The following is a 20,184-nucleotide window of genomic DNA, read 5'->3' as shown; positions in this document are numbered from 1 at the left end:
AATGTCAGAGCCTATATAGGATGCATGTGGTAAGTTTTGGATAACGAGAAATGGGTGAACCAGTTCTCGTTGATTCCAGTTCAGTTTTAGGTTAATGACTCCTTCTGCGGTCATTACCTGTGAACTATTGGGAACTAATGGAAAGCGGAAAGCTTTTTTAATTAGTTCTAGACCAACGTGTTTGTGAACCAAGGTTTCGTAGAAAGCTCGGTTAATTGCTGATTTATCTGTCCACAGAGACAGTACAGCATCGTTGGTGTGGGACCCTTGGATCTCTACACCCTTAACTACCAGTGGTAGGTAGTGTTTGGTGGACTCTGACTGCTCCAGCTCACTTAGGAGGCTGTCTTGTTGAGTCAGAGTTTGGACCTCTTGGTGGGTCTCTTTGGTTTCACATGGTGTCAGAGGAGTACTCACCGGGCTCGTGTCCTCGGCTGAGGAGTCCTTTGTGCCTTCCGCGGTACCTGCTGTTGGGCAGTCTGTGTCACACTCCGGAGGCGTATCTATTGGCAGTGGTTTGCTCACTGTTGTCCACATTGTTTGATCACCATAATCTATAATCGCGTTAAAGCGATTTATAAAATCCTGGCCAACCAAAAATGGGAATGAGTCTACATGAGTCACGTGTACCGGATGGTACAGTGTCATATTGCCAATCTGCATGTGAACCATTGCTATAGCTGTCAGGGTTGTTTTATTCTCCGAGAGACCCTACATTTCTATAGCACAATCAGATAGAGGTATTATCCTGTTTTTCTCGGCTGTGGCTGTCCTCAGCTCCTCGAACAGTTTAGCTGACATAATTGTTATGTCTGCCCCACCGTCCAGAAGTGCTTCGTGTGTGAGGACACCTTCGAGTGTTACTGACAGATACGCCTTTTTGGCGGCTCCCTTTCTGATAAATTTACACAGAAACCTCTTGGGTTTTTTCTGACGCTTTTTCATGCGTTCAGAAGTGCTTGTGTAATCTTTGTTTGTCTGAACCGTCAGCACAGCTGTAGCTGTTTCTGCGTGTTCAGCTTGCGATGACTCGTCATCGTTTGTGTGTGTGATTACCCCCCTTTCATCCGATGAGGGGTTGTTTGAGGCAACAACAGCAACGTCTTGGTGTGTTTCACCGACGTCTGTAGTGTTGTCATTCGCGCCCAGAGATGTAATAGTGAGTATCTCACTGCATAGTGCTTTTGGTCGGCTTCCCTTGTCAGTGTGTTTCAAGTCTTCTAACATTTCACGCAATTTTTCTGTCTCTTCCGAGCTCAGAGGTGGAGGGCCCTTTTTCTGGGACTTTTGTGATTTTTTCGCCTCGGGACGTTTCGTCCGAGGTGGGAGGCGGCTAGGTACGTCTTTTTGAGGTTCCTCTCGGTTCCCATTTTTTTGCGTCCTCCGCTGATCCCATTTACGATAATCACGTTCGTCCTCTGAAGGAGGAGCCTTTTTGTCCCAGCGTGCACCTTCATGATGCGGTTTGTTAGTCTGAAAATACTGCCTTTTTTCTCCTTTTTTAGGAGGAGGTGGCGATGAACGCCTTCCTTCTAATTCTAGGGAGTGGGGTTTAACCTTTACACCAGGAAACACTTCTATGGGCGTCTTGGCATGAGAACGTGCCTCAAACACATTCACAGCGCACTGTTTAATCTCACTGATGGATTTTTCTCTGTAATTTGCCATCATTTGCACTGACGTTTGTATGTCAGGGTGGAGATTTTTGCTGAAAACGAATTTAAAACCTTCTTCTTCCTCCATCCCGGTTTCATTTCTGTTACCAAAATAAGCTTGGAAGATTCTTTTGTAATAAACTTTTGGATGTTCAGCTTTACCCTGCGTGACCTTTTCTGCGGCTGGGTATCCAGCTGGTCCTGTGCAGGAGTCGTACTCTTTGATCAGAGCTTCACTCAGAAGTTTGTAATCCCTTCTCATTGTATCTGGTAGACGCTCGATGAAGGTAAACACCTCTCTGTCTGACGTGAGTCGTATCAGACTGATTTTATCTTCTACCGTAGCATTAGGATAAGATCTCAATCTGAAATCCAGATCTCTGAGGTACGCTTTTGTTCCAGATGAGCCCATCGGTCCAGGAACAAAGCGTTGTACATATTTTGAGATTTTTTGCAAGTCATCCATTGATGGAGAAGATATCAATGGTCTCACATGCGTGATCAGTTGTGGGGGTGTTACTCTGCCCGTTTGTGTAGGTGTTTGGATGGGTCTAAAAGCACCGGGTGAGTAAAGAGGTCGTTGAGGTTTTGGTGTATTACCCCGACTCTGTTCAGGGTCTGGCTTGGATTCCAGGTCACCTTGCCCAACTTCCTGACCTTTTTCTGTTGCTGCTATTAGTTTCGCCTCACATTTTTTTAAATGTTCCTGGGATGTACAATAGTCACCTTCTAAACGCATATGTAGCTTTTGTAGATTTTGTTTATCTATTTTGCATTGTTCCAGTTCCATTTTTGCGAGCTGCAACTCTCTTTGTAGCTGTACATTGTCTGAGCACGCAGCTTGATATTGACGGTCTTTTTCACTAATCTTTTCATAAGATTTTGTTTCTAGTGACGCCTGCATTTCTGAGAGCTCCCTCTCATGTGTTTTAGACATCCTGACAAGGCGTTCCGACCGTTCATCCAATTCAGCTTTTAGAAGCAGAGAGATTTTTGCTAACCGTTCTTGGCTATGCTTTTTACTCTCTGGCCCTAATGTTCCTGCGGCCAGACTTTTCAGCTCTTCTTGTCTTTGAAGTTCATCGAGTTGTTGTAATTGCTGTATTTCCTTGCCAATAAGTGGAGTTGTTAAAATATGTAAGGCCCCCAAAATGATATCATCATTTGTTGGTTTTAAAAGGTTCTCTTCTTCTTCTTCGCTTGCCATTTTTCTTCTATTTAAAGATTAAACAGGAGAATTTTAATGTTTTAGGTTTTTTTTTGTTTTTTTTTAAATAAATAAAATCAGCAAAGTCTCTTTGTCTGATATATTTACTTTTCTTTAGTGATTTATCAATTAAACGTGCACTATCCTTTTAGCAAATGAGTAAACTTTTTCCAACTTTGTGAATATCTGTAACTGTTTCTATTTTTTAATAAGTTAACTTTTATTTTGTACCTTATTTTTAAGGGATTACCAGTGAATAAAACTTTTTGGTAAATGCTCTTTGCATAAATACCTTTATAACTTTTAAAATGCAAGATAACAGTATTTATTCAGCTTTGAGGAACGTTTATTAACTCAAAAATGCCTTTTAGAAAAATAAAAACGTTTAATTTCACTCTTTAAACCTAAAAAGCGAGTGAAAACCTGTGTTCTCAAGTTTCTCCAGAAGATGTCAGAACAACCTTAATAATTTTAACTCAGACACTGTTTGTGTTGTCCAGTAGGGGAGCTATCACTTCCTGTGGCGTCCGGTCGTTAGCTGTTAGCTAAAAATTAGCATCGGCTAGACTCGGTTAAAACCAACATTTCTGAACGGATTTTTTACACAAACGTGGCAAACTTTCAACAAGCACGACTTTATAGCATGAACATGAGTTTTTTGGGACAATATTGCAGCTTTATTTAGTGATTTTAAGCACGGCAAAGCTCATTTCCGACATGGAGGAAGTGACGTGACACGTCATTCATCCGGTCGTTAGCTGTTAGCTAAAAATTAGCATCGCTAGCGTTGTTCAAAAACATCATTTAATGACGGATTTTAAACTCTAACGTGGCAAAATTTCAGCGAGTATGCTTCGAAGAACTTAACCAGCGTGTCAAAATACACTTTTAAAGCGCTTTTCAGCTTTAAAAAGCAGATTTTATTTCCCTATGAAAACGAATTTTCATTTCTGGGTCACGTGACTGAAATCACCAATGACAAAGCAGCGCAGGGTTGAGAGGAAATGACGTAGCCACGTCAGTCAACCTTCTCAGCAAATCAGAGCGCTCCACAGCAGCAATATTCAACCTATCACGAAACGTTTGCAACCAGCATGCTAGATTAGCGTGAACATGAGTTCGTCAACTTTTTCGTCTTTTAAACTGTCAAAATGCACTTTTTCTGTTAAAAAATGTAACGAATCAACTCTGAGCTTTGCGGAGTCGGCGCTCCGTGGCACAATGTCTTTTAAACCGTTTAAAACAACTCGTTCGAACTTTTTCCAGAACCGAGCCGTCCAGAACCGCATCTGGACCGTCTTTAAAACAGAATAGAGCGTTTTCACCCAGCTCAAAACCTTTTTAGTTACGATAACAGGCGTACAAATTCAGCCTTCACAAGACATATGACATTATTTCAGCTTCCTGTGAGCTTCCTGAGCTTCACAGACCAACACGCTAAAACATGCAGCGTTTTGACTTCAAAGCGGCGCAGCTTCAGCAGCGCGCTGCGTTTCTTCACAGCTGATAAACTGTTACTTTTCATGCCAACATTTAAAAATCTTCACACGAAATACACAGTCATTTATGAGCACGTTACGGGCCACCAACTGTAGTATGTCATATATGGATATATATTCATACTTTTTCACGAGTTCCTCATCTTTCTGACTGTGTAAATGTCGTGCATTGAATTTTAACAGAAATGTAACGAGAGACGTTATTTATCTTTGACCCATCAAAATGAATGCGGTCATTTATTTTCAGAATCAAAGTTTAACATCAAACATTTACATTAATTTGGCAAAATATGAAAACAATAACAGACAAGTTTCACAGATAATGGACATCAATCACACGGCGGTGATTGAGGACTTAGCTTCAGATATTTCTAAAATATCTGTACTGATTTTAGGAGAAAGGAGAGTTTAAGATGGAAATGGAGATTTATCTTACAGAGAGATTTGTGAGGGAATTAATCTGTTTGACCAGAAACGTGCACGCTCCTTCAGATCTCAGCTTGCGACGGTACACTTGGTCGAAGTAGATCGTTACCTGGTTGATGATAAATCAGCTCGGTATAGAATCCTTCAGACTCTTTCAGCGTCTCCGTTGAGAGCAGCTGAAATCCTTCGAGAGTCGTACGAGGTTGTTCAAACAGAAGTTATAATCCCAAAACGTCTCTGGATCATCCTGAACGCGTTTGCATCCAAGAACCCTGAACTCCTTTCAACTCATCAGCACTCTGAACTCCTTTCAACTCATCAGCACTCTGCAGCATCAGACTCTATGCACTCTCTAACAAGAACCGGGAAGTTGCCACATTTTAAATGAGTTGACTTCCGGGTCAATTTAGAGCTTTCTGATTCGTGGATTGACCAGAATAGAGGTGTGGTTTGTGATGTAAGATGTTATCAAATTCGAGGTCAGAGAATGAGATTGTTCAACAACAGACAGAAAGATTATTGCAGAAAACCAGACTTCGTGGAGTCTCCCTCTTATTATCTTCTGAAAAAGTTTAAACATGACATTTCTTCTCAGTAAACATTTTAGTTGACCGAGAACCGACCTTTAACATACTTACAAAACTCGCTCATTGCAGACAGAAAAATCAAGAAATGCATATTAACCTGATTTCTTCTTTGAATGAGGAATAAAAATCATTACTTACTGTTTATGTAAAATAAAAATGAGTAGTTTTCTTCAACCTGTAAACATTGAGTGAACTAACACAATTTGATTATCAAACATTTGTAAAATAGTAATGATCATAGAGAATTGTCTTTTCTGCTTGATTAATTCAAGAAAGAAAGTCACCAGATGGCTCAAACTGTATTTCTGGATGCAGATCAATGAAATAACAGTCCCTGTTCATCTGATCAGATTTGAGGTCAGATCAGGTTCACTACACCACTAAAGAAGACTGTTTGAAAACGAGCTTCATTTCCGGGGTCACGTGACTTTACAGATATGTGGACATCGGGGTGGGCTTTTTGCACTGACGCCAGAGTGAGTGGACATACACGGCGTTACGTCACCGGCTTCTCAGCAAATCAGAACGTTTCACACAGCGGTCCTCGACCAATCACAGCTCCAAAGTCCGGCGATAATTTTACCCATTAACGCTTTGAAAATGCACAAATTAACTGTGGAAATGTAGCAATTAACATTCAAGCAGCTTCTGAGTCAGCGCTCAGTTTCACAGACAGCGTTTCACCATTTAAAACACGACTCGTTTGAGTCCATTTATCAGAACCGGGTCAGAACCGTAGAACCACTGGTTATGAAAAGAGTTTCAACAGAATGATGCGTCTTTTCTCTCTGCTTACAGCTTAATCACACACACACAGAATGACAATTTCCAGCTTCAAATAAACATCAATACAATACTGTATCGTTCTGAACACCATAGCCACGAAAAATATCTTTCCAAGGTCAAAACTTGGATTTTTTTATGCCAACATGAAGCGTTTTCCACAATATCAGGTCAGACAGAATTTATATAACTCGTACAAGAAGCTGTACAGCCACCAATATACTCTGTGGAGTGGTCTGGATTCAAATCAATGAAATAACAGTTCCTGTCCCCTGAAGGTCTTCAGAGACAGATTGATGTAGGAGGTCTAGTTCACTACAATTTGTAATTATTTTTTCTATCCTTAAAATTAAATCTCAGGAAATCCAACATTTTACTGACGACATCAACTCTGTGGATAAATACATCAAGTTCACACGAGAAGATGTAAAACATGGCAGGTTGGCTTTCTTGGACTGTGAGGTCTCAGTCTCTGATAGAGGACTTTTGCAAACCGACGTGTACCACAAACCCACCCACACAGACCAGTATTTGCAGTTTGACTCCCATCACCCTTTGGAGCACAAGTTAGGAGTCATCAGGACTCTGTATCACAGAGCAGACAGCATCCCCACTAACTAAGGAGCCAGGCAGAAGGAGAAATCCTACACAAGACAGTCTCTAGAGCAATGTGGATATCCTAACTGGGCCTTCCTGAAAGCAGAGAAGAAACCCAAACAGGACTCCAGCCAGCCATCAGGTGAAAAGGAGGAAACCAGACCAGTGGTCATTCCGTATGTTGAGGGAGTATCAGAGAAACTGAGACGTTTATTTTCTAAACATAACGTCTCAGTGGCTTTTAAACCCCAAAATACATTACGGCAAAGACTGGTTAATCCCAAAGATCCAGTCCCCCGGCACAAACAGAGTAATATTGTGTATGCTGTTCAGTGTCAGGAGGGCTGTGATCAGTCTTACATCGGGGAAACTAAACAGCCACTGGCCAAAAGGATGGCCCAGCACAGAAGATCAACATCATCAGGGCAGGATTCTGCAGTCTACACCCATCTCCAGGCCAGTGGTCACTCTTTCAGGGATGAAGATGTTCACATCCTGGACAGAGAGGAACGATGGTTTGAGAGAGGAGTAAAGGAGGCCATCTTTGTGAAAAGAAATTGTCCATCATTAAACAGGGGTGGAGGCCTCCGGGTTCAACTGTCCCCCTCTTACAATGCTGTGATTGCTAGTATCACTCAACCCCCTCTGAATAGTAAACAGCCATCAGTGTGCTAATGATCCATTGTTAGGCTGATGGTCCTTCTTGACCACGTGAGCAGCTGGTTTTGGTTGTCAGCAGCAAACTGGTTGATCCACTCTGAGAAGGTGCTATTTAAGAGACTGAGCTGAATATAGCACCTCAGACTGAGGAAGTCTCTTGGATGAGAGACGAAACGTTTCAACATTCTTTTTTACTTTGTTTTGTATTTTGGTTTTTTGTTTTCTTGTTTTTTGAATGTCCAGAGGACCAGATTGAACTTTTTTGGACATACACAATAGTACTCTGTTTGTGCGGGGGGACTGGATCTTTGGGATGGACCAGTCATTAATGTATTTTGGGGTTTAAAAACCACTGGGACGTTATGTTTAGAAAATAAACGTCTCAGTTTCTCTGATACACCTGAACATATGTAATGACTCCTGCTCTGGGTCTGGTTTCCTTCTTTTCACCTGATGGCTGGCTGGAGTCCTGTTTGGGTTTCTTCTCTGCTTTGAGAAAGACCCAGTTAGGAAATCCACATTGCTCTAGAGCCTGTCTTGTGTTGGATTTCTCCTTCTGCCTGGCTCCTGAGCTAGTGGGGACGCTGTATGCTCTGTGGTACAGAGTCCTGATGACTCTTAACTTCTGCTCTAAAGGGTGATGGGAGTCAAACTGCAAATACTGGTCTGTGTGGGTGGGTTTGCGGTACACCTCAGTTTGCAAATGTCCTCTATCAGAAACTGAGACCTCACAGCCCAAGAAAGCCAGCCATCCATTTTTTACATCTTCTCGTGTGAACTTGATATATTTATGCACAGAGTTGATGTGGTCAGTGAAATGTTGGACTTCCTGCGGTTTAATTTTAACCCAGGTGTCATCAACATACCTGAACCAACGACTTGGTGGTGTCCCTGAAAAGGATGTCAAGGCTCTCTTTTCTACCTCCTCCATGTACGTTGGCCACGATAGGAGTAACTGGAGACCCCATAGAACACCCATGTTTCTGCCCATAATATTGGCCCCATATGTGAAGTAGGTTGACTACAGGCACAGTGTTGGATAAAATTAAAATGTTACCATGTAAAACTGCTTTCAGACTTGTTACTAGTTGTTTAAACTCCAGTCGTGTGAAATGAAGAACAGCCAGAGTCTTGTTCTCAGCTTCTTGTGCGTGTGCAGTAAGACCAAGACCTTAGGTTTTTAAACAACCATGATGTTATTCAGATCTGACCTCGCTACTTCGGCTATCCCATTCTGTAATCAAACCGTCTGTTTAGTAATCTTTTGTGTGACTCTGCTGCATTGGAGAAAATCTGTATCTGTTGATTTGTGCCTGTTCCTCACTCTTCCTCCTCCAAAATAAAACACGAGCTCTCCAGTGAGGCGGCGGACTTCTACCTTGACGTTTGGTCAGGTCAGAACTCCCACCTCTGCAGAGGCACTCATCAAATTCTTACACTCTGTCTTGTGTGAATTCTTTACAAAGGTGTTACGAGGGAAAACCCTTACACACAGTTTCAAGAGTTGACACAGTTGCTCTGTGGAAAGCATGGTCCTGCTGCTCACAGTGGTGTCTGATTTTAGTCTGAAACTGATGACCTCTACTGCATCATCAACAGGAATGCAGGTAAAGAGTGATGTGAAATCAAAAGAGACTATTGGTTCATCACTCTCCATGATGACATCCCTCACCTAATCCACAAAGTCCATGGTGTTCGGTACGTGGTATACTGAGCTGCCAACTAAAGGGATAAGTACAGACGCCAGATATTTGGAAACATTGTAAGTGACAGAGTTAAACATGCAGACATTTGGTCTTAAAGGTACACCTTGTTTGTAAATTTTAGGTAAACCATACAAACTATGTGTGGCCTCCCCTGGGTACAGTCTGTGGTACAGAATACGGTCAATAGCCTTGTCCTGTTCCAAAGTTTTCAGGCAATCTTTCAACTTCTTCTTGTAGCCACTTCCTGGATCTCTTTTCAGTGGCTCATAAGTGGTTAAGTCAATAAGGAGTGTCATAACTTTCTCATGATAGTCTTTCTGGTTCAAAATCACTGTGCACCTTCCTTTGTCTGCTGGGTGAATGATGATGTTTTTGTCCTTGCTAAGAGTAGTGAGTGCATCCCTCTCCTCTCTACTGATGTTGGAAGGTGGTGGTTTGGCATTGCTGAGGTAGGCTGAAACTTTGATTCTGAGCTTTTCTGCCTTCATAAACTTTAATTTTGTTGTTGCAGATGGCTGACTCAGTGGATGTGATCATCTCCACCCGAGGAATTCTTCTTGGTGCAACCGCAAAGTTCTGTCCCCTGGCAAGAATCTCTGTCTCCGGCTGGGTGAGCTGTTTGTCAGATAAATTCTTCACCCACTTTTCTGTCTCCCTGGCATGTAAATGTCTACTGGAGTGTTGTCTTACACTGAATGTGTTGTTATTGGAATTGTGATGGTGTTGACGAGTTATTAGTACGTTAAACTTGTTTTGTTGTCGAGTTTTGGACTTGACATGTTGTGCAAGCATGTCTGATCTGTACAGTCCATCACTTGCTGAAGTGTGGTCTGATCCAGGCATGTTGTTAGTTGTTGTTTAATGTGTTCTTCTTTGGCCTTCAGTTTTTTCGTTTTGTTTCATTTTTTTGAATGTCCAGAGGACCAGATTTAACTTTTTTAGATATTACCAAGTCCTTAATCTCTATAATATAGGTCAGAACTAAATCAAGAAATAAGTAAATGTGCGGACATTTTGGGTAAAACCAAATGAGTCTATTAAATTATTAAAGGCTATGCTTAAGCTATCACTTTCAACATCTACATGCATGTTGAAATCACCCATTATGATGACTTTATCAGTATTTATTAGTAAGTCAGTTAAGAATTCGGAGAATTTGGACAAAAACTGAGAGTGGAGAGGGTGCATTCACACTAGCCCTATTTAGTCCCCTTTAAGCAAACTCTAGCTCGTTTTCTTAGGAAGTCTGGTTTGTTTGGGGAGGTGTGAACGCGCCATTGAACTCTGTCACAGAACAAAAAGGCGAACTCTGGCCTGGGCTAAAACCTAGGTCTCAGTCCGGTAGAAGAGAACTCCAGCGCGGTTCGAGTACAGTGTGAACGTAATCAGACCAGGCCTCACTCCACAAGCAAGAAGTGGAGTACAGCGCAGGGCAAACAAACATGCATTTCTCTTACCTTATATGGAGCCGTCAGCTGCCTTGTATGAAAAACAATATTCTCCATTGTCTTCTGCCTGGCAGCACGGTGGCGCAACTGGTAGAGCTGCTGCCTCTCAGCGAGCAGGTCCTTGGTTCAAACCCCGGTCCAGGGGCCTTCTGGGTGGAGTTTGCATGTTCTCTCCGTGCATGCGTGGGTTTTCTCCGGGTACTCCGGTTTCCTCCCAAAGACCAAAAACATGCAGGTTAGGCTAATCGGTAACTAAATTGTCCCTAGGTGTGAGTGAGAGAGTGAATGGTTGTTTGTCTCTATGTGGCCCTGTGATGGACTTGCGACCTGTCTAGGGTGTATCCCGCCCCTCGCACAGTGATTGCTGGACATGGGCACCAGCGACCCCCGTGACCCCCCCAAAAATGGAATAAGCGGGTAAAGATAAAGGATAGATGAATGGGTCTTCTGCCTCATCTTCTGCTCATGCTGAGTCCATTTTTGAAAAATGACACAATATAACTCCTAAAACTGCTAAAACTTGATGCCACTCTGTTTTTGTTTTTATTTCCAGAAGAAGAAGTGTCTTCAGAGGTTTTTGTGTCGTTTCTTTCAGTAGTTCTTGGTGCAGCGCCCCCACAGGCGAGCGGGGGAACAGGTTGGTTCAACATGTTGGCTCGACTGCACAGTGCAGTGTGAATGCAAACGCACCAGCTCAAATGTAAACAAAATGTTATGAATATTGGTCCCTAACCGAACCGAGTCTACCGGACTATCAGGTGTGAAAACAACCTAAGCGCCTGGTGGGCGATATATAACAACTAGTAAAAGTGGCTTTTCTGATTTTCGCTTTGGATGAGAAAAACTGACGGACAGTGATTCAAAAGCATCATAATTAATAACTGGTTTGGCATCAACTTCATTTCAAAAACTCAGTAAAGAAACTGTAAGTTAAACCGGTTTTCTTTTTCAGAAATAGATACTGTTTAACTCTGAATGCTAGGAAATGCCTTGTAACTGTGACTTTTTAAGTCCATTGACTATGGTGACATTATTTACGTAAATGTCCCTACAAGTATCTTGTAGATGTCGTATGCTGTCTATCATGGTGCGCTAAGATTCATAACTGGCTGTAACTACCATACCCATTACTACACTTTGTCTTCACTGGTTAACTGGTCATCATTAACTTAAGGCCAAATTTATCACTGGTACATTTTCATCTTTAAATCACTTCTTGGTCTGTTGCCTTCATACATCTCCTCCTACATGTCTCTGCGTGAGTGCAGCTACAGTGTGTTCTCTCAGTCCATTAATGCAGTTTTCCCTCAGTGTAGACTGAACTAGGCAAAAGGGCCTTCTCCTATTCCGCTCCTGTATCCTGGAATACCTTGTAAAATGATCTGAAGCTGTCTACCTTGACCTCTCTAAGTGGCTTCAAACAACTGCTAAGGTCATGGCAAAAACCAGTGCAGACATGTTCTTGTTTTTAACGTTGCCCAGTTTGAACTGTGCTATATAGTACAAACTAGGGTATTGGACTGGGTTCATAGTGATTTAATTAGAGTTTAAAACAATGTCTAAATGATAAAAGTGGAATAAATATGAAAGATAAAAACTCTTTTCTCATTTAGAAATTAATCATTTTAAAAACAGTTCACATTTGGTCAAGAAAATTTAGTTCAAGCATACAAAACAGGCTGTTCTTGTTTTTACTATGTTCCTTGAATATTACACATAAGTTTGTTGGAGGAGTGCTACACAGGGCCACGTGGTAGGTAACAACCTACTCTGAGTTGTGCTGTGTCAATCTTGTTTAGTTTTGTATTGAACTGAGCATTTCATTTTGCCCAATCAGATGGGAGTGGGCAGGATTAATGGTACGCTGCATGAAACATGAGTCTGTGTGAAAACCAGACAAGTGCAAAGAGCACAGCGACTCAGACGTGGGACAATAACTGAGTAAAGCTGTCCATTACAATGGTTAATGCAGAGTTGCTGACTAACAGAGTTTAAGAAGCATATCAAAGTGGACCAGGAGCTAATCTTTGGACCTGCTGGATGAGTAAGAAGTTTCCCATTCAGCCATTGGATTCCCATCTGTGAGGTTACTGCCAGGAAGGATTTTGGTGTTTGTGTGGCATCACCTGCCTACTTATTTCACTCAGTGCCATATTAAAGGGATCTCCACATCCACCTGTCCCGATTGAATCTCAAACTTTGGAGGATTTGTGAGTACAAAACTAAACCAATTCACATGCTTTTTATATTATTTTCTTACTCTGCATGCAAGCTGTTTGTTTTTGGCTCCCACGCATACACGCATCAATTCAGGCCTGCAACAGGTTATTTTCGGGTTGAAAGTACTGTAAAAAGTTGTTTTTGTTTTTATTTTATTTGTGCAACAAATTATTTATTCTATTTCCATGCTTTTTCCATGATAAAAGTGTATTTTAATTTTAAATCAGGCAACATTGTCTTATTTAAAAGTTAGTTTAAGATTATTATTTTTTTTTTTTGTATTCCAAGGGAGTTTATTTAATATGAGCATACAATTATCAGAATTAAAATCTTAGTGGGTCAAATAAGGTGTAAATTCATAATTTCCAGCTAAGTGGAGACACCGCCATTAAATTAAATATAAACAGTAAGTTGTACCTCATGTAAACTATTAGTATCTTTAAAATAACGTTCCCAAGTCTCCGACCAATGTACTACAATTCAATCTAACCTGTAAGTTAACTCTTTAGCTACGTGGTACGGTTGCTACATTAGTATTCTATATCTCTTTACGATCTAACTGTTTTTGTTTCATTTTTTAAAATACTTTTCTTTCATTTATTTTTCTCAGTTTATATGTTTTATTTTATGATTTCTACTGATGCCATTGTCGTCTACTGTTTTCATGATTCTATGTAAAAAAAAAAATAAACAGGTCTCTTGCAAATCAGTCCTCGAGGCTCAATGAGACTAACCTGTATAAATAAAGGTTGAACTAATATGGTTTACATTATTTATTTTATATATTTGATTTTATATAATTTATTATATAGGTGTATATATGCTTAGATAAGTATGTATGTATGCATATATATAGGTTAATCATGAATGTATTAAACTCTACCACCATGTGCATTTGCTTATTGGTTTTTTTTCCATATTTGTGTATTCTGCTTCTTTTTTAACCATTATCGTTTTATTATTTTTTGTCTTTTACATACACATGCCAATAAACAAAGATTTAAATAACACCCCACCCCCATACCGGCCCAGCCACAGACACATAAATGTATCTAAACAGACATGTCCTCAACATGCAACATAAAAGGCTGCCAGGTGCCCCAGAATCTGTCCTCAGAACCATTTAGGGTGTTTCTATTTTTTTCCCAGATGAATATGATACATCACTTTTCTTATCCAATGTACATACACTACATTGTCAAAAGTTTTCACTCACATGCCTTGACTCACATATGAGTTTAAGTGACATCCCATTTTTAATCCATAGGGTTCAATATGACCTTGGTTCACCTTTTGCAGCTAGAACAGCTTCAACTTTTCTGGGAAGGCATTCTACAAGGTTTAGGAGTGTGTTTATGGGGATTTTTGACCATTCTTCCAGAAGCGCATTTGTGAGGTCACATACTGATGTTGGACAAGAAGACCTGGCTCTCATTCTCCTCTCTAATTCATCCCAAAGGTGTTCTGTTGGGTTGAGGTCAGGACTCTATGCAGGCCAGTCAAGTTCATCCACACCAGACTCTTCCATCCAAGTCTTTATGGACCTTGCTTTGTGCACTGGTGCACAGTCATGTTGGAAGAGGAAGGGGCCAGCTTCAAACTGTTCTCACAAAGTTGGGAGCGTGGAATTGTCCAAAATGTCTTGGTGTGCTGAAGCAGTCAGAGTTCCTTTCACTGGAACTAAGGGGCCAAGCCCAGCTCCTGAAAAAAAACAAAAAAAACCCCAACCTTAATCCCCCCTCCACCAAATTTTACACTTGGCACAATGAGTCAGACAAGTACTGTTCTTCTGGCAACAGCCAAAGTCAGACTCGTACTTAAGATTACCAGATGGAGAAGCGTGATTCGTCACTCCAGTAAATGCACCTCCACTGCTCTAGAGTCCAGTGGCGGTGTGCTTTCCGTCACTGCATCTGACATTTTGCATTGCACTTAGTGATGTATGGCTTGGATGCAGCTGCTTAACCCTGGAAACCCATTCCATGAAGCTCTCTGCGCACTGTTCTTGAGCTAATCTGAAGGCCACATGAAGTTTGGAGGTCTATAGTTATTGAGTCTGCAGAAAGTTGGCGACCTCTTTGCAATATGCGCTTCAGCATCCGCTGACCCTGCTCCATCAGTTTATGTGGCCTACCACTTCGTGGCTGAGTTGCTGTCATTCCCAAACACTTCCATTTTTTATAATACAGCTGACAGTTGACTGTGAAATATTTAGGAGCACGGAAATTTCACGACTGGATTTGTTGCATAGGTGGCATCCTATCAGTTCCATGCTGGAATTCACTGAGCTCCCAAGAGCGACCCATTCTTTCACAAATGTTTGTAAAAGAGTCTGCATGCCTAGGTGCTTCGTTTTATACACCTGTGGCCATGGAAGTGATTGGAACACCCGATTCTGATCATTTGAATGGGTGAGCAAATTCTTTTGGCAATGTAGTGTATGTTGGGGGGTGGGGGTCCTTCCAAGTGCACAAAACAAGTTTCTTGGCCAGAAGAGAGCCAAAAGCAATCACGTCCTTCTCGCCTTTGCTGAAGGACATATCCACATGAAACACCCTTAACAGTGAAATGAGTGGTGATGGGTGCACAGTTTTTTTTAACATATTGCAGAGAAGGTGTCAAAAATAGATTGCCAAAAGTTCTGCAGTTTGGGACATGTCCAGAATGTGTGCAGCAGTGTAGCTAGAGTTTGTTTAAATTGATTACATGCAGGGTCCTGGTCGGCTTTGATCTTTGACAACTTGTCTTTGGATCATAGCAGCCAGTGCACCACCTTGAACTGAATTACAATCAATTACAATATCTCATGTCAAAGACAGATTGAGTATGAATAAATGTACTGAATGATACTTGATAATGATAGGGTACTGAATGATACTTCATCAAACTGATTCTGATATGGATTCCTCCAAGTCTGTTTCCCATTTTAGACAGCCCAAACTAGTCTCATATTAAGAACTGAGCAGTGTATATCTAAAAAAGTTCAATCTGGTCCTCTGGACATCCAAAAAAAAAAAAAAAAGCAAATCAACAAAAAAATGTAGAAACGTTTCGTCTCTCATCCGAGAGACTTCCTCAGTCTGAGGAGCTGTATTCAGCTCAGTCTCTTAAATAGCACCTTCTCCGAGTGGATCAACCAGTTTTGCTGCTGACAACCAAAACCAGCTGATCACATGCTCAAGAAGGACCATCAGCCTAACAATGGGTCATTAGCACACTGATGGCTGTTTACTACTCACAGAGGGCTGAGTGATACTAGCAATCACAGCATTGTATGAGGGGGACAGTTGAACCCGGAGGCCTCCACCCCTGTTTAATGATGGACGATTTCTTTTCACAAAGATGGCCTCCTTTACTCCTCTCTCAAACCATCGTTCCTCTCTGTCCAGGATGTGAACATCTTCATCATTCTGAGCAGTGTATAGATCTTACTGAGGGCCCCCTTAGTATCAGACCTGCATTCCAAAATCTTAAAAACGAAAAGTTTAGAGGGGTATACTTCTTCGTTCTGCTTTTTCCTCTTCAGGGTTCACCACAGCGAGTCATCCTCCTCCATCTAACTCTGCCCTCTGCATCTTCTGTCCTCACTCCAACTAACTCCATGTCCTCTCTAACTATATCCATATATCTTCTCTTTGGCCTTCCTCTTTGATTTTGTTTTCCTGCCAGCTGCATTTCTAACATCCTTTACTAATATACCCACTATCCCTTCTCTGGACATGCCCAAACCATCTCTGTCTGGCCTCTCTAATTTTATCCCCCAATTGTTCAACCTGTGCTGTACCTCTGATGATCTCATTCCTAATCTTATCCATCCTTGTCACTCCTAAGGACAACTTCAACATCTTTATTTACGCCACTTCCAGTTTTTTCTCCTATCTTTTTTGTCAGTGTCACTGTCTCCATATCGTACAATAGCTGGTCTCACCACTGTCTTGTAAACTTTTCCACTGACCTTTGCTGACACCCCTTTGTTACAAATCACTCCTGAAACTTTTCTTCATTCACTCTATTCTGCCTGGTGTAAGGATGGCACCCTCTACTGGGCCTGCCTTGTCTGTTCTCCCTGTTTTCTCTGCTGATTGTCTCTACCTTGGTGTCCAGTCAGGTGTGTGTGATTGTTTCTCAGTGTGTTCTTGTATATGAGTCTACGTCTTTGTATATCTCATTGTCTGGGCATCGTCTAGTATCATCCTGTGTTTCTAGTTTCCCTTGTGTCCCTGGTTTCTCTCGAGACATGTAAGTGTTTGCTGCCATGTCAGCTTATTATTTTGTATTATTAAAGTGATTTTAATTTCCTCCCTGGTTTGAGTCCTGCCTGCGCTACTGGATTCTGTGCCAAACACAAATCCCGACAGTATGCCCAGACCAAGAAAGGAACCCAGCGGGTAGTTGATTCGGACAGTCCGGTGGGAGGAAGATTTAAAGCGTGCCGAGGAAAATGCATCTGTCATCCATTGGAGTGGTTTCTGGATCTAACCCGTCCAAAGACTGAGGCACTGCAGCCCAAAGATTGAGATCCTCCCGTCATCTCTTCTGCTGGAGGAGGAGGAACATGACAGGTCTCAGCTCTGGGGGGAACCGCCTGGCTTATAAACCCAGCTCCTTCTCCTCTCCGACATCACACGAGTTCCTCGAATGGACGCCCGAGGAGGAGGCTGAACCGGAAGAGAGGTTCTGGTTCGGGTCTGGTCCCAGATCACGCCGCCACCAGAGGAGCAGACAGCAAAGAAAACACAGAACAGCTGATCATCAGCCCCTCCTTCCACCTGAATCTTCCCACTTGTGTTCAGAGGAGCTGGGGAGAAATTTAAAGGGGGGGGGATGCCTTAGCCCCCTCTTGCCTGTAGGTCAAGCGGACTCTCTCTGTGGAGGAGCAGAGGAGACTTTCGCAAGGGGGGAGGTACCTGAGCCCCTGACCTCAAATCCAAACAAATCCAGTCTGCTTAAATCTTGTTTCTTCCAACTGAGGCAGCTGTCTAAACAGAAGCCCATATTGTCCAAAAATAACCTGGAGACAGTAATACATGCATTCATTACATCTAGGCTTGATTTTCTGCAATTTGCTCCCATTTGGTATCAGTCAAACCTCCATAGCACGACTACAACTTGTCCAGAATGTAGCAGCCTGATTTTTAACCAGTACAGACAAAAGAGAGCACATTATACAAGTTTTGGCCTCACTGCACTAGTTACCGGTTCACTTTCGAATCCAGTTCAAAATACTCGTGTATGTCTACAAATCACTGAACGTTTTCGCCCCCCCCCCCATCTCTCTGATCTGCTACAACCGTATGTCCCACCCCGTTCCCTGAGGTCAGCGGACCAGTTGCTCCTCACAGTTCCAGGAACTTGTCTTAAGAGCAGAGGTGACAGGGCCTTCTCTGTAGCAGGACCAAGACTATAGAATGAGTTACCTCTGCTTGTCAGACAGGCCCCCTCCCTCTCGGTTTTCAAGTCCCGTTTAAAAACCCACTACTATTTGGTGGCTTTCAACACCAGATGATCTGTGTTTTGAACTTGTATGCTCCACACTGGTTTGTCGTCATTATCTGCATCGTTTTTATGTCTATATTCTGATTCACTTCATTTTGTATTTTGCTTTGTGGGTTACCTGTTGTTCTCTCTGTACAGCACTTTGGTTGGCCTTGTCGCTGTTTTAAGTGCTCTATAAATAAAATGGTATGGTATGCTCACCCGAGGAGCGAGCAGGCTCAGTTTCCACAAAGAGTTTTGGTTCTGCAGAGGGTTCTGTCTCCACAGAGGACTCACCTGATATTTCACCTGATAACATTGCTGTTTCTAAACAGTTTCAGGGACATTTCTACTCTGCCACCCTCAGCTCAGCCTGTTGTTACAAACAAGCGGTCTACTCGAAGATAGAGGACCTGCTTGTGTCCAGACCCAGCCTGTTACAGACTCCAGACTTCTCACAGATGCTTTTTTTGGTAAAGACTCTTAAGGAAGAGTACCAGACACTTTTAAACTCACCTTCTTGTGTTACTGTGGGATCATGTCCAGAACCTGTTGGGTCTCCAGAACCTGCCAGGCCTCCAACACCTGAAGGTTCTCCAGAACCTGCCGGGTCTCCAGCACCTGCAGGGTTTCCAGCACCTGCAGGGTTTCCAGCACCTGCAGGGTTTACAACACCTGCAGGATCCTGTTCTGAGGAGGTCCTGGCTGACGCTCCTCACATCTCCTGTTCCAAAGAGGTCCTGGTGGACGCTCCTTACATCTCCTGTTCCGAGGAGGTCCTGGCGGACGCTCCTCACTTCTCCTGCTTCGAGGAGATCCTGGTGGACGCTCCTCACTTCTCCTGTTCTGAGGGGTCCTGGAAGATGCCCCTCAAGTCTCCTGTTCCGGGAGGGTCTTGGAGGATGCCTCAAATGTTCCCTGATCCGAGGGGGTCCTGGAGGACGTCCCTCACGTATCCTGTTCCCATGGGGTCCTAGAGGACACCTCTCATGTATCCTGTTCCGAGGGGGTCCTGAAGGATGCCCCTTGCGTTTCCTGTTCCGGGAGGGTATTAGAGGACCACTCCCACGTCTCTTGTTCCGAGAGGGTCCTGGAGGATGCCCCTCACGTTTCCTGTTCTAGAAGGGTCCTAGAGGACCTTTCCCATGTCTCCTGTCTTGAAGGGGTCCTAGACGACGCCCCTCACGTTTCCGATTCCAGGAAGGTCCTGGAGGACCCCTCCCACATCTCTTGTCTTGAGGGGGTCCTGGAGGATGCCCCTCACGTTTTCAGTTTCAGGAGGGTCCTAGAGGACGCCCCTAATGTCACCAACACAAAGACTGCAGCAATAGACGCTGCCCATGTCTCCTGTTCTGAGGGGTTCCTGGAGGATGCCCCTCACATCATCTGTTGTCCTGGGTTCTTCACACCTTCCACCCAAGACTCTGCACCTCTTGCCCAAGACTCTGCACCTCTTGCCCAAGACTTTGAACCTCTCGCCCAAGACTTTGAACCTGCTGCCCAAAATCTTGAATCTGCAGAGGTTCCTACGCCTCAGCTTGGGGGTCCTGAGTTTGCTGAGGCCTCCACACAGACTACTGAGGCTCCCTCGCAGACCACAGAGGCCTCCACATAGGCCACAGACATGTCCTCAATGTCCGCTGTAGCCTCCGTGTGGGCCTCAACGCCCGTTGCAGTTTTCGTGTGCTCCTCAACGCCAACTGCAGCCCCCGTGTGGCCCTCAACGCCCGCTGCAACCTCCGTGTGGCCCTCAATGCCCGCTGCAGCCCTGTGTGGCCCTTGACACCCGTTGCAGCCCCCATGTGACCCTCGACACCCACTGCAGCCCCTGTGTGCTCCTCGACGTCCGCTGCAGCCCCGTATGGCCCTTGATGCCCACTGCAGCCCCTGTGTGGCCCTCGACACCCCCTGCAGCCCCCGT

The sequence above is a fragment of the Nematolebias whitei genome, chromosome 9, assembly GCF_014905685.2.
Source record: "Nematolebias whitei isolate Nwh7 chromosome 9, NemWhi1, whole genome shotgun sequence".
In the NCBI taxonomy this organism is placed as follows: Eukaryota; Metazoa; Chordata; class Actinopteri; order Cyprinodontiformes; family Rivulidae; genus Nematolebias; species Nematolebias whitei.
The sequence above is the reverse complement of the archived record's forward strand: the minus strand, read 5'-3'. Positions refer to the sequence as shown.